Genomic DNA, 27,090 nt, shown 5'->3' with positions numbered 1-27,090 from the left:
CATTTCAACTAATTTTTCAAATAATTGGTATTTTTAAATATTGGTTTTCTTTGCAATTTTATAACTAATATTTTACATTCAGTTGTTTTTCAATAATACATTTTTTCAGAGCATTGTTCCATTATTATAATATTATGATTAAAAATTATAAATTAAAAAATTTTGTTTGTTATACATACAGAGCTGCTTTAGACCAGCTGAGTACAAAAACCTGTCAATCTGTTCAGGTCATAGAAGGCTCATACACAAGCTGGTACTTGTGAGGTTTGCCAGGACAGAGCTATTTTTATAGAGAATTATTCTTTTATAATTTTATGTCATGAACAGAGAAGTATCTATTGGTCTTTTAAATGCACACTTTTGTATTCATCTGCACACATGGAATATTACATTAAATATTTATCTTTGTTTTAAAATGGCAAAATTACATTGAGGCATAAATTTATTTAATAATTTAGCAATTGTACATAAGAGATTAGCTTGTGAATATCAGAAAAACACTATAGTCAAATCATAAAACTAATAATAACAAACAACAAATCCTCAGTATAATCAATACTGGACTCATATAAAGGAAATACAGAAATATAGGGAATTTTATTCACTTTATATTGTTATATATTTCAGGCATATAACATGATATTTTGATATGCACAGTAAAATGATTACCAAGGTCAATGAATTAACATATGCTTCACCTTCCATAGTTACTTTTGTGTGTATGTGTCGGAAAAGCACCTCAATTTTGAAAATCAACCATGAAAACTGCAAAAAAACTTTTGTATAATTTTCTAAATTTCAGTTATTCATTTACATAAATTGAGCTATTTGAAAATATATATTAATAATTTATGATGATAACATTATAGGCTAAAGAAATGCCTAGAAAAAACTGTTGTTTCTAAGAATATAAAATGGAACTGAACCCAGAAATTTGCCTTTACCATTGCTCTAACAAAGAAAGCTAATAACTGTCAGTATTATACAACTATAGTTTTGGAGGAACTGACTTATTGAATCTTGTAGAAGATATCAAGGCCCTTTGCCTTTGCTATTTGTTTATTGGTACATTTATTTTAATAACTTCAAAAATCCCAGGAAATTCTCATATATCAGAAATTAGGTTCAAGTCATCAACATTATAATTTGCTCTGTGTACACATTTATAACATACATTATTGAACTACTGCAATTCTAAAACAAGATGTTAATCAGCCAAGAGCAAGACTGTATGTACTTCAGAACTTTGGAAATACACAACTGGTGTGGTTTCTACATATTTTGGACAATGAATGGGACAAGTTAGCACCATACCAGAATATAGACCAGATGCTGCTGCTGGCTAAACAGATAACACTTTGAGTATCAAGGTGCTAGACTCCCTACTTTTCCTATTGTCTCATCTTATACATTTTGGTTCTACTGTATTCTTCTTATGTAGTGGTACCCAAAACTTAATACAATGACATCCATAAGGATTCAATGAACAGTTTTATAATTATATCATAAACATTATATCTAAAACCTGTGAGAATGATTATAAATTTTAGATTCCTCTTCTACTAGCTAATTAAGAAGATTTAGAGGAGTCCCCAAATACATGTATATTTTTATTTACTTATGAAAGTATAGCTATTCATAATATAATGTTGTAAACTAGTATTACTTACTGATATTGTCACCAGTCTCTGAGTGGAGATTTTTTTCAAAGTTCGTGGCATTTGTCGCAGAAAAGAATTTAAGGATGTACCCACATAAGACAAGCAAGGAAAAGCTTTATTACAAGCTAAAGTACATTCTTAGGAAAAAGATTAAGCAGGCTCTAAAAGAACATCTGAACTGAAAGGAGGTAGTCTCAGATCTTTTGTAGCCTTAGTAATTGAGGGGAGGAATATTCAATCTCAAGGAGTTGGCTTTTACTAAAAATTTGGTTAGTAATTCCTAGAATTGCATTCCCTCCCATTTTCCTACTTCACATGGTTATCTCAGAAATGTCATGGCTATTTCAGGGGTGGAGAAATTTAAAAACCACAATATAAATGATATTGTAATTAGCCAAAATTTATGTAATGCAGCAGAGACAGCTAACAAGTCGGTGGAGGCCTGTTCTTGCCTGTGGTTGTCAGTCCCTCTAGTTAACACCTGCATGAGGGTTGTTTATTTTAACACTTTCGCAGGATCTTCAAGCACCCTCATTCAGTCTCAGTCCTGTTTACTACTCCTTACTCTAATAATATTATCAAAATATTATATCATTCCCATTAAATTCGCAGGCAACTGGATTTTTTTTTTTTTTTACAGCTTTTGCCCAAATAGGACAAATCCTTTCAAAAACAATAAAGGATGTGAGTATTTAAAGCCAAACAAGACACAAGTGTCTCCCAATATAAATTCAGGTATCTGAAACAATCCCCATTAAGATCTCCAGGAAATAGAAGCCTGATTTTTATTAACAGAAGATCATTCACTATTGAGTACACACATGTGTGCAAGTCACTACCTGCTACTCTTCAAAAAGTCTACTTATTGTCTACTGTGTTCCTTTCTACAAATTATATGTCTCGTACTCTGTCATTTCCTCATGTATTTCTTGGATTTTCACTTATAATTCTTTTGTGCTTCTGAGTCTACTTACACTCCCAAGCCAGATCATTTACATTTTGCCAACATCACAAAATGTGCTCAATCTTCAGCCTGGCTATTACCTCCAATGGTTTTATCACTTTCAAATCATTATCTGTTGGAAAGCTGCTTCCATTATCTTCTGAGAAATGTCAAAAGTAAAAGGTAAACATTTACAAGATTCTGTGATTCAAAAAAAATGAGAAGTCAAGCCAAGGCATGTAGTAAAATTCTTCATAGCACTTAGTTTCATAAACAATGCATTTTCATTATTACACACATACTCTTTGACACTTTGGTAATCTGCATTAGAATACCACAGTCCATATTTTCCATCTCTATTAAAATTTTGTTCCAACTTCTGCTCTTCCCATTTCTTCTGCTCTGCTATATACCATTTCCTTTCTTGGCATTTTTACTTTTTTTTCTGAGCAACACAGTGCCCCAAACCATGCACTGATATATTTTTTTTCTAACTCTGAGTTCATAAAAATATTAATAGACTCCATGTGAATATGAAAGTAAAATTATGATTTTTTTATACATTGTTTGGCACTGTTACCTGTTTTTATGTAAATTTTGGAATAAGCCTTCAACACCAACAACTGCACCAATTCTCAAAACCAAATATGAATTTGATTGAAATTTCATCATATCTGCATATCAGTTGGAAAAGCTGACATCCTTTTAATATAAAGCCTTTATTCCAGGAACATAGTATATTTTTCTGCTTATGTAAATTTTTAAATAAGTATTGATTATGCTTCATAGCATTATCCATGATTTCTTTTGGAATATACTACTCATATGATTTTTAAAAAATATCAAATATCTTAAATTATCTAAATATTTTGGAATATACTACTCATATGATTTTTTAAAAATATCAGATATCTTAAATTATCTAAATATTTTGTTTAGCAAATGAATACCTACATATTTGATTTTTTATTGGTACTGTAAATTGTACTGTTCTCTTACATTGTGTTTTCTATTGGTTGTTGCTGGTATATGGCAATACACATATCCTTATTGAATAAAGCAGCCTTGCTAAACTTATTTATTAAGTCTAAAGTTTACCTGTAACTTATTTTCGATATTCAACATGCACAATAAATCACATCATCTGTGATTATTGAGGTTGTTTTTTCTCTACAATCATTATATAGTTTACTTATTGTTATCCTTTCTGTGTTTGTTTGTTTGTTTGCAGTGATAAGGGCATCCTAATAGAAGAGTAGATGTTGGTAATATTTTTCTCATTTCTAATCGCAGTGGAAAGCTTCTGTTATTTTATTATAAGTATGATATTTGCCATAGGAATTGTTCTAGGTATTCTATAGGATTAATAAAGTTCTACATTACTTATAATTTGGTAAGTTATTCACTATGTGTTCAATTTCATGATTTGTTTGGGATATACTAATTATATGATATTTTAAAAATCTCTACTATTTTCAAGTTTGAAACCAACCTTACTAACTTGGTTGAATATAATATTTACTGCAGATTAGACTTATTAATATTTTCTTTAGAATGTTTGCAATTATGTTTTATAGTATTTTTCGACAAATTATACAATTTATCTAAATTTTAAAAATTGGAGGGATAAATATTTTTGTAATATTCATATATCACCTCTTTAATGTCTGTTAAGTCTATAGTGATATCTTGCTTTCATTATAATTTCTAAATTTGGCAAACTATGCCTACTATAATTTTTTCTTAGCCTTAGCAAAGCTTCATCAGTTTTATTTCTGCATTGAGAACATATTTGAGTTGGTATTTTCTACTACATATTTATTTTCAATATTAATTTATTCTCTTATACATATTATATCTTTATTTTTAATTCCATTGCACTTAATTTGCTATTATTTTTATAATTTTTGGAGATAGATGCATTCATCAATAATTTCCAGCCTTCATTTTTATTATATGCATTTAGTGATACACATGCATGTATACATATATCTCCATATATGGGTACATATATTGCTAAATATATAATACATACTTTTTAAGTGCAACGTTAGCTGCAAATCATGTTCTAAGTTATATTTGTATATATACAAGGGCTGTCTGGGAAGTAACCAGCCATGTAATATGCTCTGTTATATTAACAATGGCTGGATAATTGCTAGACAACCCTCTATATATTCAAAATATTGTACTAATTTTAGTTTCTTCTTTTACTGATGGGATTATAGATATATATATCTTAATTTCCAAACATATAGATTTCTTTTTTTTCTTAAATATTTGATATCCAAATTCACTTTACTGTGATCAGAATACATACTTTCTATGACTATAATCTTTTGAAATTTATTGTGACATGCTATGTGACCAGAATAGTGAAAAAAGTGATTTTAGCAGTTTTGGGATATAAAATTCATGTGTGTATAGTTACTTAACACTTAGCTCAATTACATTTACCATGTTTTCTTAATCTCTACATTATTTTAATGTAATTCTATCTGCTATACAGATGTGTTAAAATATGATAAATTTTCATAATTTTTCAATTTTTCAATGTATTCTGTGATTTATTTATAGGGTAAATTTAAATCTGCATAGTTTCTTTGACTTTTTTAGTTCATTAATTTTCTTGTCAATTATACCTATTTAGTTAGTTTTTATACCTATTTGATTAGTTCTTATACCTATTTATTTGAATACATAATTTCAGTTATTTTATTATTTATTACTAGTTTTATACTATAATTTGATTCTTTTATAAAGCTTCTGGTTGTGTTGAAATTATTCACCTTGCCTTTTAATTTCTTGACCACATTAGCTACAGTTATTTTAAAATATTTGTCTAATTTATCAAATATCTTGACCTTTATGAACATAATTTTTGGCCACATTTTATTGTAGTATGCATATTTTAACTTAGTGTGGGATATTTTGTATCAAAATTTTTAGAGACAATTTGAAATAGTATGTTATATTTTCTTCATATGCAGATTGTTTAGTAAAATGAGTCATGGTTAGGTGAGATAGGCTTAATCAAATGAGAACCTGTGCTAATTTAAAGTTGGATTTTTTTCCATTATATATCTATATTTAGTTATATTCCAAGACTCTTTTTTTTGGCATATTATGGGGGTACAATTTTTAAGGCTTCAATAAATGCCCTTTCCCCCCCTACCCCCACAAATCTGAGTTTCCAGCATGACCATTCCCCAGATGGTGCACATCCCACTCATTATGTATGTGTATCCCTGTCCCCCTCCCCCCTCCCACCTGCCCAACCTTATTACTGTAGTACCTATGTGTCCCCTTAGGTGCTGCTCAGTTAATACCAGTTTGCTGGTGAGTATATGTGGTGCTTGTTTTTCCATTCTTGGGATACTTCACTTAGTAGTGTGGGTTCCAACTCTAACCAAGAAAATATAAGATGTGCTATATCACTGTTGTTTCTTAGAGCTGAATAGTACTCCATGGTATACATATACCACATATTATTAATCCATTCTCGGATTGATGGGCACTTGGGCTGTTTCCACAGCCTTGCGATTATGAATTGTGCTGCTATAAACATTTGAGTGCAGGTGTCTTTTTTGTAGAGTGTCATTGGATCTTTTTGGTAGATGCCCAGTAGTGAGATTGCTGGGTCAAATGGTAGATTCACTTGTATCACTTTAAGGTATCTCCATATTGCTTTACATAGAGGTTGAACTAGTTTGCAGTCCCACCAGCTGTGTAGGAGTGTTCCTCTTACTCCGCATCCATGCCAGCATTTATTGTTTGGAGACTTTTTGATAAAGACCATTCTCACTGGAGTTAAGTGATATCTCGTGGTTTTGATTTGCATTTCCCTGATGATTAGAGATGTTGAGCATTTTTTCATATCTTTGTTGGCCATTCTTCTGTCTTCTTTAGAAAAGTTTCTGATTTTAAAACTAATGCAGATTTATATTTTCTTATAAAGCCAGAAAATCACATTAGTTTAGCTCCACCCAGGACATTAATTTGTTTTCCAAAATAAAACTAACAAATGCAGATAGCAATATGAACCAATCTTCATTCTTAGTTTCTTCTTTTTTACCCAAGGACTATACCTTTTTTGTTCTCAGAGTCTCTAATATCTTCTTCATCAAATCATGGTGTCTATTTCCCTTTTCAAAAACTCACACAAATCCCTGAGTTTATAAGTTATTAACAGTTTATGTAGTGACTTAGTAATGAGATTCACTAATATATGCAAGACTTTCCTAGTCTAGACTAAAATATGTGATGTATCATTCTTTACTGATTATTGTTCAACATTCAAACAAAAGAGCCCAAAATTTACATGTCTAATAAATGAGTCTATATAATAAATATCTAGGAAAATACTTCTGGAAAAGTGGAAAAATCAAATGTTCAATTAGGAAAAAATACATGTTGGATACAAAATTTGGCCCAACAAATCAATGAGATTAATCTTTCAGGTAGGTTTATGCCAATTAGAACAAAGCATAGCAAAATGGCTGGACTTTGGTGGCAAGGGAGTCCACATGATCAGAACTGAAGGAAGAATTTTTTTGGGTTCCAAAATGCAGTGATGTGGGAGAGCACCCATCCCCCCCACGGGAAAGCCATCCTATTGGATTAAGGTGGGGCTCTAGTAGAAAATAATACTACCATAAGAGCCATAGCAATGAAGCACTGTGCACTCAGACACTCAGGCTAATTGAGAGCTGCAGCCCATCCACCATCCATTCAAATCAAGAGTGCAGTTTGTGCTAAGAATTGGCAAGTAACTACCTCTCTCTAGCAGGCATGTTCTCTAGGCTGAGGCCTCCACAGAGAGTGGAGCACAAGCCTTTCCCTCTGTGGACTTACAGTGCACCTAGGGTGCCCAATTTGGGAGACCCCTGCCCACTGGCATTTCATGGAGATACATACAAATGGGTCAGACATGCAAGCCTGGAGGAGGTGTGAGAACTAGACAGACAGGGTGTGAATCTCAGATGGCCCTATCTCCATAGGCAGACTTTCTGGCTGGGTGGGGTCACCTCAGTCCTTTCCTGGCAGTTTTACCCAGAAGCTGGGTGTAGAACTTTGGATCCTGCTGAAAAAGCTTTTTTACCAGCTTTTGTGGAGCCTGAGGTTGACCTCACCCAATCCAGCCCTGCGCAGCATCACTCCCTCACATGACTCCTCTGTGGCAGAGAATAAGGGCACACCTGGAAGTTCTAGGGCCCAGACCATCACCTGGTGAAATTGAATGCTCCTCCTGAGGGACTAGAGTCAGTAACAAAAACAGCACTGCAGCTTGCTCCTTCTGGAAAACACCATCTACTGATAGGGAGGTCAATTTGCACAGCCATTTACAGCATTTACTATCTCAATCATATTGGCTGACACTGATTCTCACCCACAGGTGCCAACTACTGTCTTAGGTCAAAGTAGGCATGCCGGGACAATTCACATTGCTAAGAAGTGCACAGGGCTGGGGAAAGAGAAAGGATTTCAAAGGTTTCCATCTTTTCTCATCAAAGAAAGACAGAAAATCTTCCCACCAACATAGTTCGCCACTGCTACAATCTACAAACAACTAGCAACTGAGAAAACCATCACACTAAGTGTATCCATAACCAAGGCATCTACTCAGAGCCTAGATCACCATTAAAGCACCCATAAACAAAGCCAAAATTTTTTACCCAACATATGCTACAAACACACCTGTTAGAGTGAAGGGGGTGAGGAGGAAAGACACATCTAAATAAAAGAAAATCAAAAATTAAGAAGCAACAGCTGCTCCAGATGAGAAGGAATCAGCAAAAGAATTCCAACAAGTTTAAAAATAACAGCAAAAGAACACTCCCAAAAGGGAACACCAGCTCTCTAGCAATGGATTCTTACCAGAGTAAATATATTGAAATGACAGAGAAAAAATTCCAAATGTGGACTGTAAAGAAGCTCAACAAAATCCAAGAGAAAATAGAGAATCATCTCAAGGAAACAACAAGAAAACATTTTAGGAAATGAACGAAAGTTTCTCTAAAGAGATCAACATATTAAAGAAAAACCGAGTAGAAATTCTGAAAATGGAAAACCCATTTAAGGAAATACAAAACACAGTGGAAAGTTTTAAGAAGAAAGAGTATCAGAGCTTAAAGATAACCCTATTGAATTAAGTTAGTCAGTCAAAAATAAAGAACAAGGAATTAAGAGGAATGAACAAAGCTTATGAGAAAAATGGGATTATGTAAAATGGCCAAATGTAAGAATCATAACCATCCCTGAGGGTAAGGAAGAAAACACACAAGGGCTAGAAAACCTATCTGAGGGAATGTTTGAGGAAAACTTTATTGATCGTGCTAGAGATTTAGACATCTGGTTACAATAGGCTCAATGAACCTAGGACATTCATCACAAAGAGGCAATCACCACGATATGTAGTCATCAGAATGGTTAAAGTCAACATGAAAGAAGAACTCCTGTGAGCCATAAGGTGAAAACTTACAAAGGAAAAGCCATCAGGCTAACTGCAAACTTCTCAACAAGGCCTCAAAAGTCAGAAAGTTTTAGGGCCTCATCTTTAGTCTTCTTATAAAAATGTCATAAACTTTTAAATTAAAAAAACAAATATAAATATGTTGGTATCCCTTTGCTTATTAAGATTATCCAAAGGCTTTTCACAAAGTATAATAAAAATTTCAAATTTCCAAATAATGTTCTTTATGAATTAGAAGCTCTTATTTTCTAAATTCATCACTCACCCTATTAACCCACTCAATGCAAATTGCTTGAAGTTGTACAAAAAAATCATTATGTATCATACTTATTTGTTATGGCCCAGGTTATAGTCTCTATCTGACACTCTTACTTGCTGTTAAAAAAAAAAAATCTAAGTAGTTAAGATTATATGTCAAGATTATAAAAATCCTGCTGCAAGAGAAATGACTACTGACAAGATAATTTAAAATGTTCTCTTTGTTTGGACATTTATAGGAAAAGAGACTATTGGATAAAATCATTAGATGATAAAGAAAAAGTATGTCTGGTTAAAGACTTTTAATTTTGAATAAGACATATATTACAATCACTTGAGCAGGTGGTTGAAGGTAACTAATGCCGATTAGCTATAATTTTGCATTTATATGTGTTAAAACAATTAGCAAACTTTTAATCCATCCAACTAACAGTTACCTTGGTCTAAGATGTTTGCTTTGTTTCCAATTAGATAGGTATATTTTGCTTTGTGTTCCAATGACCTCATGCTAGTACACAACACCTTATTTGTTAATTTCTTTTATTTTCCTCTTTAGATTATAATTAATTTGAAGATCTGAATAATTTTCTTTGGTGATTATAACATCACACCTGGAAGAATATCTGGCTTACTCTACACAGCATATAAGCATTTGGGAAATTTGTTTTGAGTGAATAAATAAATTAGTGAGTTATTTAGAAGACAGTAAGACTGTAAAGAATATACATATGTTTAAATTTCAGCTAGTGTTTGTGTCTATAAAGAGTTTTCAGTAATTGACAATTAACATTTTTTTAATGGATACTTCTACAGGTAGTGAATGACTCTGGTATTCTTTTGAAGATAATCAGCACTATGTTGACTCTGAAAGCTTGTTTTGACTTTTGAATATTTTATTGCATAATCAGTTCAAAAGTGCAATCATTAGTAGACATCAGTTCATTCATCTATCTCAAAGACTTTGATAATACTTAAGTCTTTGAGTTGTAAAAATTCCCCAGGGAATTGGAAATATTTCTAATGATATCTTCTTGATCTTTTATTGTATCCTCAAGCAACGACCAAAAATGAGATTAAATAAAGATAAAGCCTACTTGAAAGAGTGCTTCATTTCACTGATAATGGATAACATGTTAGACAGATTTGAATAGTACCTACCACTTATGACTACTTGAATGGAAGACTCAAAATTGAAATGAACAAAAAAATAAATTTCATACTGCTCAGATACCACAAATTACAACATTTATGGAAATATGAGGAAACTGCTTATGTTGGCCAGGTCCAGGTCTATTCTGTCTTCAAGCAATAAAGCAATTATGGTGACACAGGTTTGCAGAAGAGAAAAGATTAAATTGCAAGCCTACCAGGTGATGAGGTGAATGAACAGCTCTTAAATCTGTTTCAGTGAAGCTAAGGCTTAGGGATATTTATAGGTTAGGGAAGAGAGTGGTCTAAAGTATCAGGAAAGGTGATTGGCAGTAGAGAAAAATGAAGTTACGGATTTGTTTTGTGCAAGCATAGTCTGGGTTCATGGCATTTCATAGTACCTAAGTACAGATAATTGTAGCATTAGCACGATATGAGGGTGGACTTGTGGCCTCTCCCATTTCAAAAGGCCACCTTTTGGGCACTTGGATGAGCCCGGTAGAAGTGACCCTAATCTAGACTGGTTTGAACTGGTTAGAGCCTGGCCCAATTCTTAAAAAAAAAAAAAAAAAAACAATGAAAGGCCCATTACTATGATGACTTATAAATGTTATTGTAAGGTGTGGAGATCAGATGTCAAATGTTAGGTTTGACTTAGTTTTTATCCCTGTTTTGTGGCTCTGAGTTTGGAAGAATCACAAGCCAGGCCAGTATAATCTAAAAATCACAATTATGGAGGAAGGAAATAGCAGAGGATGTAAACAAGTGGAAAACCATACCCATGATCTTGGGTCAGCAGAATCAACATTGTTAAAATGTCTATACTACCCAAAGTGATCTACCAAGTCAATGCAATCCCTGTTAAAATACCATCATCATTTTTCATAGATATAGAAAAAATAATTTTACAGTTTGTATGGAACCAGAGAAGACCCGTATAGCAAAAGCCATTCTAGGCAATAAAAACAAAATGAGAGGTATCAATTTACCAGACTTCAAACTATACTACAAGGTCATAGTAATTAAAATAGCTTGGGACGGGCACAAGAACAGGGACATTGACCAGTAGAACAGAACAGAGAATCCAGATATAAAACCATCCTCATATAACCATCAAATCTTTGACAAAGCAGACAAAAACATACACTGGGGAAGAGAATCCTTATTTATTAAATGATGCTTGGAAAACTAGATAGCCACATGTAGAAGACTGAAATAGGATCCACACCTTGCACCTCTCATAAAAATTAACTCGCTCTGGGTAATAGACTTGAACCTTAGGTGTGAAACAGTTAGAATTCTAGAGGAAAACATTGGAAATAACTCTTCTAGACATTGGCCTAGGCAAAGAATACATGAAGAAGACCCCAAAGGCAATCACACCAACAACAAAAATAAATAAATGGGAGCTGAGCAAATTAAAAAGCTGCTGCACAGCCAAAGAAACTGTCAAGAGAGCAAACAGACAACCTACAGAATGGGAGAAAATTTTCACAAGCTACACATCCAATAAAGGACTGATAACTAGAATCTATTTAGAACTCAGGAAAATCAGTAGGAAAAAATCAAACAACCCTATCAAAAAATAGGCAAAGGATATGAACAGAAATTTTTCAAAAAAAGACAGAATAATGGCCAACAAACATATGAAAAAATGTTTAACATCTCTAAGCACCAGGGAAATGCAAATCAAAACCACAATGAGATATCACTTATCTCCAGTGAGACTGGCCTTTGTTAACAAGTCCCGAAACAATAAATGTTGGCATGGATGTGGGGAGATAGGGACACTCCTACATTGCTGGTGGGACTGCAAACTAGTTCAACCTCTGTGGAAAGCACTATGGAGATACCTTAAAGTGATACAAGTGGATCTACCATTTGATCCAGCAATCTAATTACTGGACACTATCCAAAAGAACAAAAGACACTCTATAAAAAAGACACCTACACTCGAATGTTTATAGCAGCACAATTCATAATTGCAAAGATACAGAAACAACCCAAGTGCCCATCAATATATGAGTGGATTAATAAAATGTTGTATATGTATACCATGGAGTACTATTCAGCTATAAGAAACAATGGTGCTATAGCACCTCTTGTATTTTCCTGGATAGAGCTGGAACCCATACTACTAAGCGAAGTATCCCAAGAATGGAAAAAAAAGCACCACATGTACTCACCAGCAAAAAGGTCTTAACTGATAAACACTTAAGTGGGCATATAAGAATAACATTTATCTGGGATTGGGCAGAAGGGAGTGGGGATGAGGGAATGGGTATATACTTACATAATGAGTGCCATGCGCATCGTCTGGGTTATGGACATGCTTGAAGGGCTGACTCTTGGGGGGAGTGGGGAAAGGCAACACATGTAACCTAAACATTTGTACCCCCATAATATGCTGAAATAAAAAAACATAAAAAAAACAAAAATAAACAAAAATAACAAGTATTAAGTGAGAGAAAGAAGTTCATACAAGTAGCATTTATTGCAAAATGAAAGTAGTTTCCAGAGAAGGGACAGGTCTAGCTCCGTGAGAGGAGACAACCCTGAGTTTAAAGGCAGAGTATAGAAAGTATAATACATTCACAAAATTGGTAGACTGTGCACTCTTCTAATAAGGAACAGTGTCACCTGAGGGTTAGGGTCTGTCCTTTATGTTAATCCCTAGTAATATGTTAAGCTGGGGTGGAATATTTATGAACTTTTTGGGAAAGGGATAGACAGTTTTCAGAATGGTGACTCCTCCCTATTTTTAACCTTGTAAGGCAACTTCCAGGGGTGCCATGACATTTATAATCTGTTATGGCATGGGTGAGTGTGATTTTTTACTATGTTAATTAGGGTAGGTCACTTGAAAACATTGTTATCTTGTTTGCATGCATGTTCTAAAGACCCCCTTTTGTGGCCTTGATCATATCTCTACTTTAGGGTTTTTCTCTCTTTCTGGTTGGTCAGTCCTTGGAAGCCCCCTATTGTAGACCAAAGATCTGTTCAGGCCTTGGAGAACCCCTGGACAAGACATCTGTTCCTCCTCCTTATCCCTATCTAACATTATCTATAAAGTAGCTGGTGAAAGTTACGTTTTTCCATAGCCTGACCTACAATCATCTTGCCCTTCAACTTCTTGGAAAAAAGGGGGGAGGGGGGAACGCTAGTGACCAAAAGTAAGCAGGGAAGGCGGATCCAATCAAATCGATTTCACTTATGGTTTCTACAGAGAGGATCTTTAGAAGAAAAGATCTGTAAATATAAATAGAAAATAATTGTTTATGAAATATTAGAAAAAACATTTTCAAAGTAATAGATAAACAGAAAAATGGAAGCTAACAGTTGTAAGGCATCATCCATTGCAGTTTTCATGTATTATATAGTTTAACACAGAAATTATGTGATACAGGAGCTAATAGTACCTAATTTTTCAGAAAAGAAACTAAATTGCATGGAAAATAAATAGCTTGTTCATGTGAATAAATCATGTGTCTGTGTTTCAAATCCAGCATTCATACTCAGATCCTTTTTTCTGAATTACTATTTTATATATTATAGACTGTCAGTTAATCTCTGTAATTGTCAAGAAAATCCATATAACCCAATTCAACATTTAGCTTGAAAGTGGTCTAAACAGAATCCTTAACCAGGTTTACCTAATTATGAACACATTTCATGACCAAGAACCTCTTCTAAGAGAATGCAGATATGCCCAATTTATATCTGTCTTTCTCATTTCTCACAGTTCAAATTCCATTCAAATTTTAATATGTAACATAAATACCACATCATAATTCAATAAACATAAGTTGTATCTCTGTGCTTTAGACCATTGTAGTACTTTCTCCAAATCTTTATTGTGAAACATAATACCTTGTATGGTAGTAAAAAGGTGATTTTAAAAAGAAAAAAGAACACTTGAGCTTATTCCTTCTAAAAAATAGATTTAAAAGTCCAAATTGTGACTCTGTAATTTGTTAGCAATATAAACTTGATATTGGCCTCTCGGAACCTCAGTTTCCTCAGCATTAAAATACAGCTTATTATCGCTTCTCGGCCTTTTGGCTAAGATCAAGTGTAAAATACAGCTTATACCCTGAACACATAAGAATATGAAATATGATAGTTTCTACAAAGTGTACCATACAGAGTCCAAAATACTATAAAACGGAATAAATTATTTTCCTCTTTATTAATCTGAGAAAGAGACTTGATTCTGGTTTTTGTCATAACTGTTAGAACTTTGGCATTCATGTGCAGTTCATATTCCTTCCCCTTATGCATTCAATCACTATTTATTGGATGTGTATAATGTATAAAACATTCTTTTAGAATCCAGGGAAATACTTGTGTACAAATGAAATAGGGATCCAATTACATAAAAATCTACATGGAACGTGGTGGCTGTCTTACTGTCTAGAATTAATCCTAATAAATTGTGACAGTTTATGAAAAGGCAGTTCTATCTGCCAATACATAATAGAATGAAGAAATTAAAGCAGTTGAAAAATTATACTAAATAACAAGCAGGAATAAACTTGGTAGAGAAGATCCAAACTGTAAAATTCTATGTCCTTTATATGGATGGACCTCAAGTTTGTCAGTGATAGTTTTAATGGCTGACCAAAGAAGTCTATTCAATTACCCATTTTACATTATAAGGAAAAGCAAAACAAACCAAAAGCTGTTCAATACCAATTGTTTTGATTCTGAGACTAAATTAAATTATCTTTTCTGCTTACTTATATAAGGAATAAAATGGTATGTATTGTACAATAACTCCTAAAATGTAACTACAGTCAATATAATGACAAGTTTCATTAGGCGGATGTTTAAAGTATCCCTCAAATAAACTAGTGACATGGTGTATTATGAAATTTTAACAATTACAATTCTATTCTGAACCAGTCTTTGACCTTAAGTAAATTATTTTATCTTCTGTGACTCATTTATCCCATCTTTTTTAACAAAGAGTTTACGTTAGATAATTTCTAAGTCCTTGTCAGATGAAAATTATATATAAAATACATTTTATATAATTAACTTTTCACATTTGCTACCCTACATCAACATGCATTCAATGTAAAGGGGAACTAGCAGCATTGCATTTTGCTGCTATTTTCAAACCATTTGCCCACAGAATCATTTCTTACAGACAAATTTATTCAAATAACATAGATGAATGGAGAGATAGAAGCAGGGCTGCAGTGATTGTAATTGCAGTAAAACTCCCAGGACTCACCTTCTTCTGCCACCCACAGTTCTGCAGGGCTGCCTCTGCACTGACTCTACTGAACACTGGTGTTCCAAACAAATCTAGTCAATAATTGCAATGAAAGAGGCACATAGGCATTAAATTCAGACATTCCCAGATTTAAATACAGTCGGTTCTTAGAAACCATGGGTTCTGCATCCATGGACTCAACCAACTGCCAATCAAAAATATTTGAAAAAATATGGTGCTTGTATTGAACATATACAGAATTTTTCTTGTCATTATTATATAAACAATACAAGATAACAACTATTTATGTAGCATTTATATTGTATTGGGTATAATAAGTAATCTAGAGATGATTTAACATACAGTATATGGGAACAATGCAGTATATGGGAGGATGTGCATAGGTTATATACAAATACTATGCTATTTAATATCAGGAACTTTAGCATCCATGGATTTTGGTATCCATAGGAGGTTATGGGACCAATCCCTCACAGATACTGAGAGAAGACCACAGTAATTTAACATTCATCTGCTGTGGCAGATCCAAGTTCACTAATGCCTCTAGCAACCTTGAAGCTTCTTCTTTTAAGAAAAAGAACACAGGATCATAAATACAAAAATAGGTGCAGCATCTCAGAAGTGTTTTGATAAGACAGGGCTTCTGACACTTAGCTGAATGACTTAGTTTATTAATTTACTTAATTTATTTAAACCTTAGTTTACTCAGCTAATAAGTGAACAGAGCAAAACATCTCTTAAAGATTGATGTGTATCAAATTAGATAATGTCTGTAATATATCTGACAGGGTAACAGGAAATATGATGTGTATTAACTAAACTGTATTCATGTCAAAGTTATGTTAAAGAAAATTTGTACTGACAAAGTTAAACAGTCAAGTAATACTTTATTCAAGATTGTTGAATTAATGGAAAGAGATAGAACTCAACTCTACCAAAATAAAAGTTGGAAGGGTTTTTAAGCCCAGGGGTAAGCTGGTGGAAAAATAGTGGAGGACATGACAGAAGAGGTTAGTCAAGGTGATTATGTCATCTGTGTGTACTAATCTACACTTATCAAGGTTAGGCTCCCACACTCCCACAGAGATGGGAAGATATAGGTGTTCATGTTCTCCCATTGAACAACTTAAAAATTATTATTAATAACATTAAATCCTCTATGTCTAATATCAGCGAAACAGCACCAGTACATATCATGGACAGAAAGAGCGCTGACAAATTTCTAGGAACTTTTAAAACGTCTTAAATATTTATATTAATAATATTTTATCCATGCAAATATAGCCTAAAGATGGTTAAGTATCTCTTATTACTAGACAGTGTTTTTAAAGTGACTCAACATATCAAATAAGTCTAATAATTATTATTAACACTTCTCTTTTTCACAAGGTTAAAAAAAAAAAAAACTTTTCTGATTTTCTAGGGGCATTCTGGGAAATTCCAAAATCAGTTCGAGATAAAAAAGATTTCAATTAGTCTTAGATTTTGAGTATAAAAAATATTGCAAGTCATCAAAAATCAAAAGTTTTGGACTAAAAGTATTATGGGTCACTAAGAAATAACGCTTGGCTACCTATTTAACCAAAGTGACAACAAACATTTCTAAAACAAATGATGGAGGCAACATTATTGAAAAAATAAACAAACAACAAACTTTAGCTGTTTTAAAAGTGGGAAGACTGGGTTCATTAAATAATAAAATTTCTGATAAAGTCAGCCTAAAATATAGGAAATTACTCTGATATGACATGCAATCTGTGCCTTCTAGGAAGCTTACTCAGAGGTAAAGGAAAAAACTTTGATAATCTCTTATTAAGAGAATACCAATAATCCAAGAATATGTTGTTATTTTAACAGAGAGAAACCAAACTCTAGATTTGCTTGTTACATACACTATTGATACTAATAGGCACAAAAAATGATAATAAATAAACCCAACCAATCTAAACTAGCTTTGAAGGTATGAAATAAAATTTCATTCCTGTAAAAACTTCTATGACTATCCATATCTATGCAGGCTTTTTGTACACATTTTCTTTCTTTGCATTTTGGAACTAGTCATTTTGCTTAGAACAAAATTATTTTTTAATAACAAAAATATATCCTATACAAAACCAAATCCTACACTCCTTATGTACTTTGCATACCAGGTTGTTTCCTTTTGTACTTCTTATTCATAGTAGTTTCATTTATATATATTGATTATAATTTTAACTAGTCATAGCATATTTTATAGAGACAACCAAGAAGGAGACATTTTTTTTTTTTAAGAAATCTTCAACTACTCTAAACAGGCAGCCTAGTGTTGAGTCATCCACATCCACCACCTTTGTACTACTCCCTCTGACCACCTGTGACATGCTCCATCAGCCATGGAGGCCGCTGACCCTGGCCCTTAGATCATTACTTGCCACGTTTCTCTCAGTCCCTTCTGAGAGTCTTTGGAAACCAATATGCAAATGTTTATTTTTGTTGAGGATGATCACTGATCCTAGTGGGAAATTCTTTCACCTTTTCTTTTTTCTCATTTATAAAATGGGAATAATGGGGTTAACCTGATCTTCTTCAAATGGTTATTGTAAGTCTCAAATGAGATAACGTCTGCAGAACACCCGATACTGAATTAAGTATGTGCTCAATCAAAGGTCACTATTATTTCATTATTGTTTCTCTCATGTTGATTATTAGGATTTTTTTATTTCAGCATATTATTGGGGTATAAATGTTAAGGATACGTATATTGCCTCTGCCCCCCTCCTTAAGTCAGAGCTTCAAGCGTGTCCATCTCCCAGACGGTGCACATCACACTCACTATGCATGTATATATCCATCCCTTCCTCCCCCCTCCCATCTGACCGATGCCGGATAAATGTTATTTCTATGTGCGCACTTAGGGGTTGATCAGTGAAACCAATTTGCTGGTGAGTACATGTGGTAAGAAGTAGACAATTGAGAACTGTTTTATATCACCATTCTATAGCAAACTAAGTTTATGAATATACCATCTTATAATTTTCATACATCTGTGATTTCTCAAATTATAATTTCTCAGTATCTTTAAGCAGAAATACAGTACACTGGTAATAATCCTTGAGAGGGTAACATTGTGCACTGTTTACTAATCCCAGGAGAAAACTCTTAAAACTTCTCCAGTTTTTGTTAAGTTTCCTTGATCTGGTCTTGCACAAATCCAGCTGCCAGAGGTTTGCACAAACACAACCACCAAAATATGAGTCCAGTGAGACAGAAAACCCGTACAGTAGGTTATGCAAATCAAATTTATTATACACAAATAGACAGAAAGAATTAACAGAAACCTGTTAATGCATGGCCACCCTGTCCTCAAGGTTCTGGAAATCTTCCCAGTGCACACAGAATCTCACATACACATGTTCCATTTCACACTTCAGTGGAAGGATCCCAGAAGCATTCTACTCTGAGTTTTTATACCTTGAGAGATGGAGAAACCTGGTTCACTGAGCTAAAGCATTGCAGTGGTTCCCCAATCTTTTCAGGACCAGCGACCGGTTTTATGGAAGACAATTTTTCCACAGGTGGCAGAGCTCAGGCGGTGATGCAAGTAATGGGAACAGCTGTAAATACAGATGAAGCTTCCCTTGCTCCCCTGCCTCTCACCTCTTGCTGTGTGGCCTGGTTCCTAAATTTCATGAAGACAATTTTCCATGTTCGGGGGAGGGGAGGTGTGGTGTTGGCTATGGCAGAAGCATGGCCCAGAACCTAACAGGTCGTGGACCAGTGCTGGACCATGGCCCCAGGGTTGTGGACTGTAACATTATTAGACATTCCTATGAGAGAGATGAGGACAAAACCTGGACTACTCTGAATAGTCCCTTCTTATCTCAGGTTATTACATTATTACCACATTCCACAGTTATTCTGAGAACTGTGAGTGGAAGAAGGAAGACCTGAGTAACACAAGGCTATCTGGGGACCTGTCCTGCTCAAATGTGGCAAAAAGAACATGTTTATCAACAGCCCAGTATATTTAGCCTTTCTGTGTATACAAAAATCAGTCAAAAGTATATAAACGTAACCATTTCCTTACTACTTACTGCTTCAGTAGTTCATCTTATTTAGAAATTATCTAGATATTTAATGGATATCTACTACTTAATTGAGCATAAGTGTCATGTAGTAAGTTACCAAAAAGATTTTGGAAAGTATTTTAAGCAAATAAAACATAATTATGGTTGAAATATAATTTGTCAAAATAATGACAAAATTTGATTAAAACCTTTTTTTTTATAAACTTAAACATCTAGTAGATATAATATTAGCTCATTTCACTAGTAAACTCAAAATAAAAATTTATGCTTTTATTACACTTAATGGTGAGAATTCAGAAACCGTAGCTGTTTTGACCAGGCCAAGAATGTTAAAGAAGTCTTATTTGCCAAAGATTTACCTAATTTATGTAAACTTGAATTTTTAAAACATTTGTGTCAGGTTTTATACATTTTTTTTCATTTTATGAGTATTCAAAGTTCAGCTTTTTTAAAAAAAATTGAGATTTTGAGGAATATTTACTTTACATAAGCACTTACATATATCTAAGCCCATTGGATCCAATACAGGAGGATTCCACACATGTGGCCCACACACACCAAAATAACTCTAATTATAAATAACGGAAGTCCAATCAAATGAGATCGCATTACCAATAACAGCAGTGTGTTAGAATTAAAGTTGATTCTGCACCATGCTTCTGGGGTCAAAGGTCAGTTCCCCTGATCAATCAGTCAGTTGGGAAGACAAAGTTTGTAAAGGTATACACGTGGGGTTCTCGATAAGAGGCTCGAGGGGCCAATGATGAATCCACTTCTATCTGAGTTGCAGCCCAAGAACTGTCCAAGAAAAAAATGCAGCATAGTAAATAAGGCAAGGTGGTAAGAGAGCGAGAGTGAACTCAACTTCTGTGAAACAAAAGGCAGCAGATCTTTTAAACACTAGAGTGAGCTAGTAGAAAAGTACTAAAGGACATTAGAGGAGAGGTTGATAAATTTGATTAGGCCATCTATGTTTGCTAATTGGCACTTGTTGAAGTTAGATTCCTACGTTCCCAAAGAAAACGGGAAAAAGCAGTCTATCTCCTTAGACAATTATATTTAAAAGGGATGTCTCCCAGGTCCTTGAAAAAGACATTCCCAGGTTATAAAACTGGCAAGAGGCTGGTAGAAGATTTATATACATTTTAAGAGTAAGAGAAAAAAATTGCAATTATAAGTTTTTTAAGAAAAGCGAAGGCAGGAAGATACCTTTCTAAAATTTAGCCAAGCTGAGGAAAACGTTAAAGGTTTTTGACAAGTTAATATGAATCTACAGCCTCCAAATTGTGTACCACTAATTATCATTAATTGAAGCAAACACAATTCTTTCTTAATATATATATTTTATTTCGGAATATTACAAACATTTATGCTACATAAATTGCCTTTGCACCACCAGAGTCAGAGCTACACACCTGCCCATCCCCCAGACAGTGCACACCACACCCATTAGGTGTGAATATACCCATCCCCTTCTCCCCCCTCCCGCCTGCCCAACACCTATGAATGTTATTTTCATATGTGCACATAGTTGTTGATCATTTAATACCAATTTGATGGTGAGTACATGTGGTGCTTGTTTTTTCATTCTTGTGATACTTCACTTATTAGAATGGGCTCTGACACCATCCAGGATAATACAAGAGGTGCTAGTTCGCCATTTGCAAACACAATTCTTAAAAGCAAAAAAGAAAAAGAAAAGAAACAAAGAAAGAAAGAAAGAAAAAAGAAAGAAAGGAAAAGGAAAAGATACTTTATCATTATTTATTATTATCATTATTCTTTTTTTTTCTGACTGCACATCTATTATGGTTGTTCAAAAATAATATATTACATAAAAGAATCAATCTCAAATCATCAAGAACCCAAATGTTAGATTCAGATACTAGAAGGAAATCAATGTAGCCAAAAGACATAAGATCAAAAATATAGGAAAAGAGTCAGATTTTAGAGAAAAATAAAAGGGAAAAGTAATAGGAGGGCACCATTTTTCAGGCTCACAATCCTTAGGCAAACAGAAACAAACAGCAGGAAAGGTAATGCCTGAGGAGTGAAACCTTTGAATGATTTGGAATTTTTCCCCAAACCCTTAAACAATTAGAATAAGAATTCATTTCTGACGAAATCTCATGCTTCTCTTGGACCTAGGTAAGGTATGTGTACCAAAAATTTTAAATTGTTCTAATTCAACTTCTTTAGGTTTTTATAAAATATTGATGAATGGATTCATGTGACATTCTCAACTTGGCACTACCTTAACTTTTTTAACACTATATCAAACAACTAAAATTAAAATTATATTTTAAGTCATTAAGTATTATAAATTAAACAAGTTCTTAATGTTTTGTATGTTGAAATACCTCATATTTTATTTCCTTGAGAAAAACACAATGTATATTATTGTTAACCCAGGAAAGACACAAAGGACATGTCAATGATCACTAATTATAGTCTGTTTTGAAAAATCTCCATCTATACACACATACACACTTAGACATTATATACTTAATTTATTAGCAATTTTATAGTGAAATATTTTCAAAGTATAAGAAAATATTATGAAGTAAAGAAACCTGACAGGATGTGACATGCTGAAGTTTACGCGAATCTAAGGTTTATAAATTATTTCTAGGCCATGAAAGTTTTTCATATCAAGAAAATGTCATCTATTATGTATAAGTAATGACTACAGATCATCTTGCCTTTGATTTATTTTTGAAAATCTTAGAGAAATGCCTCTAAGCTGCTGAAACACAACAAACCACAAAATGCTTCAGAAACTAGAAAAGCAAAATTGAAAATTTAGTAATTTTGTATTTGTTATTCTTCACAATATATCAAATATTTCTAATTTTATTATTTTTCAATTCCAAAACATTTCCGAAATGTTCTTTTTGTGAGCATGTGTGAATGCCTGAAAAGAAGTGGCAAACATATTGGTCTGAAAAATAACCATTAAAACATATATCATTCATAGGAAAGGAGAAATGTGCAATTATTAGATAAATGATATCAAAGGAGACAGTCAGACAGAATACAGTTAAATGTAGGCTTTTCTGTGAGATTATTTGGTATTATATGGGTTTCAACTGGATTTCTTCACCTCGTATCCTGAAAACAGAGACTGTCCAGAGGCTTCTTTTAGGGGCAAATGTGTGAATCGCTAAAGATCATTTTCACCCACATCTGGAAGTTTATTGTGATTCACATTGCCAGGTTTTATTGATCTGTATGTGGTTTAACTTTGTTTGCCTGACAGATAGATAATTAACTCATCTTTTTTCACTGATTTTTTTGACATAGGTACTTATTTTGGTTTGAGATCTCCCTAACTTGTTTCTTTGACATGTTCAATCTTGTCAACAACAACGATGGCAAAAAACGTACACATTGTGCGCTTTGCTTGGCAACTTAGCACATCGGTTATGCATAAAAGAAAAATTAGCATGTCGGGTCAGATCCATGATTGATATACCTTAATGCTTTGTATTAGTTGCAGATTAATCTGTGTAAGAAGGTATTTCCCCACTGAGTCTGCTCAGTATGACTGCCTCTTTCACTGACTATGGCTGCACCCTGTGAGCACTGGTTTCAGTTATGATGGGTATTATCAAAGTCGAGTGGGAGCCCTTGACAGACCAAAGCTGCTTTATATTCTAAGGAAACCAGGGCAGGATGCAATACTCTTTTTTGAGTTATACTATTTTAGAGTATCACCAGAGCAGAACTCTCTGCACTCAGATCACCTAAAAAGGTTTTATTGAAACACAAGTAACTGATAGTCCTCTCATTCCCTGGGTCACAAAGGTAAGTCTACTGAGCTTGAGCCGTACATAAATAAAAGTTAAAGACAATCACTGCTTTCAAAAATCACACCGATGATTTTCCCATGTATGAAGCTATTAATATTTATTTATTCATTTTTATTTGCTTCCCTGATTCGCTCTTAGAATACATTCTCTCCAAGTGACCTACCAGGTTTTCATACAACTGATGTGCATTACTGTGTCATCAGATGGTTGCAAATATGTCGCAGTTTTCTTTATATAATCAATTGAAACTCAAGTTCAACAGGCCCCTAGTTTTTTGTTTGTTTGTTTGTTTTTTCTTTTTTTGCATGGATTAACTTCAAGGTAAAATTACACATTTTATAGCATAGCTCTCAGAATTCCAAGGTTTAAATGTGAATATTAAAAGTTTTGGACTTTACTAACTAGCTTTCCTCTTTTATTTTTCTTTTACTTACCAATTTGTGAAGGTAACCAATATTTACCTTCATCCCCAGTGAAGGAAATTTTTCTGCATTATTCATATTTGCATTCTAAAACCAAACACAAACTCTACCTCACTGAGATAGGAAATAAAGGAAGTTAGCTGTAGGTGAAATCATTTTTCCTACTATGCTCTACTCTGAGTGTTATACAAATATGAACTACTTTGATCCTTTTGTGAATTGAATTTGAGACTCACTGAATGTCACACCATAGTATGTGGCAAAGCTTTGGTTGAACCCAGACAATGTGGCTTCAAAGAACTCAACTGTGGCACCATGCTACCTCTTTTCTTTTTTTTAGGCACTTGCTTCCTTCATTGAAGCTCATTTTTTTTTCTGCATACCACTGGATCCTCCCTATAGGAAGACGGGTATTTTAATAACACTGAAAAAATTGGACATATGCTATTCTCACCTTGTCATAAGAATTGAGGTAGTGTTACAGGTCAAAAGAATATTTACTTTACCCTCTTTGTCCCTGGTTTACTTTGGTAGACACAGATTACCTGTGTAAGAACTCACTCTCCCCACATGTAGGTGGTAACATCCAAACCTAAAGGTAGAAGTGGTTTCAAGTTTAAGTTATTTAAACTTGAAGTGGAATCTCTAACTCAGCCTCATTAGGAACAAAACTAGTATGTTCCTCACCATTTTACACCTGTCTTTATTATTCAATTACTTAAAAACTAAGTTTGGACTATGGTGTAACTAATTTCCAGTGTTATACTGCTATGCTATCATTTATTGAAAGCTTACTATGAGGTCCTATACTATAACATGGGTGTTAGTGTCTTCATTGAACTCTTGAGGAAACTTAGTTTCAGACAATTTAAAAATATTGGAAAAGTTATTTGACACACTTGCATTTAATGAATAATAATGTTCTTTTCAGAACCTCATACTCTGAGTTCTGTTTGATTCCAAGTAATAAACAGCTGATGGCCTAACAAAAACTCAGCGGAGTATTCTCCTTGCAAAAAATAATAATTATGATTAGAAACTTGTATAACATTGCATTGCTGATTCTTGCCTTCATTTCATCCCTGTCTTCCAGGTTGTAATATTATGTGAGGAAATCTCCAAAGACTAAATATTCTTGGAAAATATTGCCTTAGCTAGGAGAAGGTCAGATTAAATAAAGATTATGTAGAAAAGTTATATAAATGAAATAGAATAATTTAATTTACTTTTTCTATTTTCCAGTTGGTTTTATTTATAGAAGTTTGTCAGCTGTACTTTTCCTCTGAGTAATATGTGTTATGGTAACAGAGGAGTTGTCTTTACCATAAAACACAAAAGCAGAGGGCGAAATATAGGTTTCACAAACATCCAAACTTTATCTGTTATATATAATCACTTAAAGATGATTTCTAAAAAAAAGTTTTCATCTGGGAAATGCATTAATTTTTCACATTTCCTAGGATTAGTACTGCATTTTCACATGCAGATGTTCTAATACAATCAAAATAGTAAATGCCAAAGGATTTTGTTGTCATCTAATCTAAGCTACTCATAGAAATTATTTTTATGCAAGAAAATTTTTTCTTAAAAAACCTTACCAGAAAATATCTTGATATCCAATGAGGAATAATGTTTTAAAGCCCTAATAAACTCCATTCCGGTGCCGCTTATGCTTTTTCTCAGAGATTCATATCAGATTATGAGAAGCAAAATTCAATAACTCAAATAAAATAAGGTATTGGCTATTGAGCCACATAAATAAAACTTTGATTATGACCACTACTTAGCACCGATGTGGCCTTCAGTGATTTAAGTAAACTTAATTCTTTTTGGTCTTTTTATTTAAATGGAGATGTAGATGCCTAGATGCGTTCTGAATATTAATTGAAATAGATATAAAACTGGAATATAGGTGCTGAAATATGAGTTTTATGTATTGTTAAATTTTTATTATATGTAAAATATAATTGGGATAGCACAATAAAAAACACACAAACTACAAAAAAATGGGATGCTTGACATATGCCATCTATAAACATATACCCTTGTTCAGGGAGACCGAGACTTCTGTGTATGAACATAAAATGCCTAGCTTCTTACATATGACAGTATAAATGATAATTATATCTTTTATTAGTGCAAGTTTGCCAACATTGTCCATCCTGTATCGAATCACACTGTTTTTTTAAATGTTTTAATTATTTTTAATAGTACACTTTTATTTTCATCCCTCCTTGCCTTTATGCTCTTGATACCTTATATATATTTTTATGTATGTTATAATACCCATACTATATTAAATACAGCATAGAAGACTGAGTTATAAATTATGGTGAATCAGTGCCACAGTGACTCTGTCTCAAATTCCTAAATTTGGTTTCTACCATTCTTAAAGTACACTGTAGCTATGTAACATCTCAGCAATGTAATAAATTAATAGGCCTGAGTGCACTCTTAAAATACAGAACTATTATTTTTTCATTTTTTATCCCCATTACAAACACAATGTTTAAGGGCATAGACCTTGGAGTCTAACAGCCAAGGCTTGTATTAAATATTATATGTATTTTGATACTTTCAGTCTTTTTAGCTTTGGAGAACTAAATTGACACACCTCATCCTGAAGGACAAGATGATAACATCTATCTGGATATGTAATTTGAAGACATCATAGAAATTCAGTTATTGTTGAATGAATAAATGGTATAAATGAATGTGTTTATGAATAACACTAAAAAAGCTGTGTCGTATGGTTGCTCAGGCTGAGCTTCAAGGATTCATAAGATGACTAGGTAGGCATTTAAGAAATGTGACGGAACTTTCCACCTTGTAGTGATTTATGGAGATGACAATAGTATCCCAGAGAAATGTCTTTATGTTTTAATCCCATAATAAGCTATTCAATACCTCTCCCACATTGTTCACTTTCAATCCTAGTTATCTTTTAATATCACAGTAGTTGGTCGTTCAATTATAAAAGTTCTTTCTTAACATAGCAAATATGTTTTATTTCCCTAGATATTATAATATAGAGGCATAAATAATTTCCACATTAATACAAAAC

The sequence above is a fragment of the Microcebus murinus genome, chromosome 13, assembly GCF_040939455.1.
Source record: "Microcebus murinus isolate Inina chromosome 13, M.murinus_Inina_mat1.0, whole genome shotgun sequence".
In the NCBI taxonomy this organism is placed as follows: Eukaryota; Metazoa; Chordata; class Mammalia; order Primates; family Cheirogaleidae; genus Microcebus; species Microcebus murinus.
The sequence above is the reverse complement of the archived record's forward strand: the minus strand, read 5'-3'. Positions refer to the sequence as shown.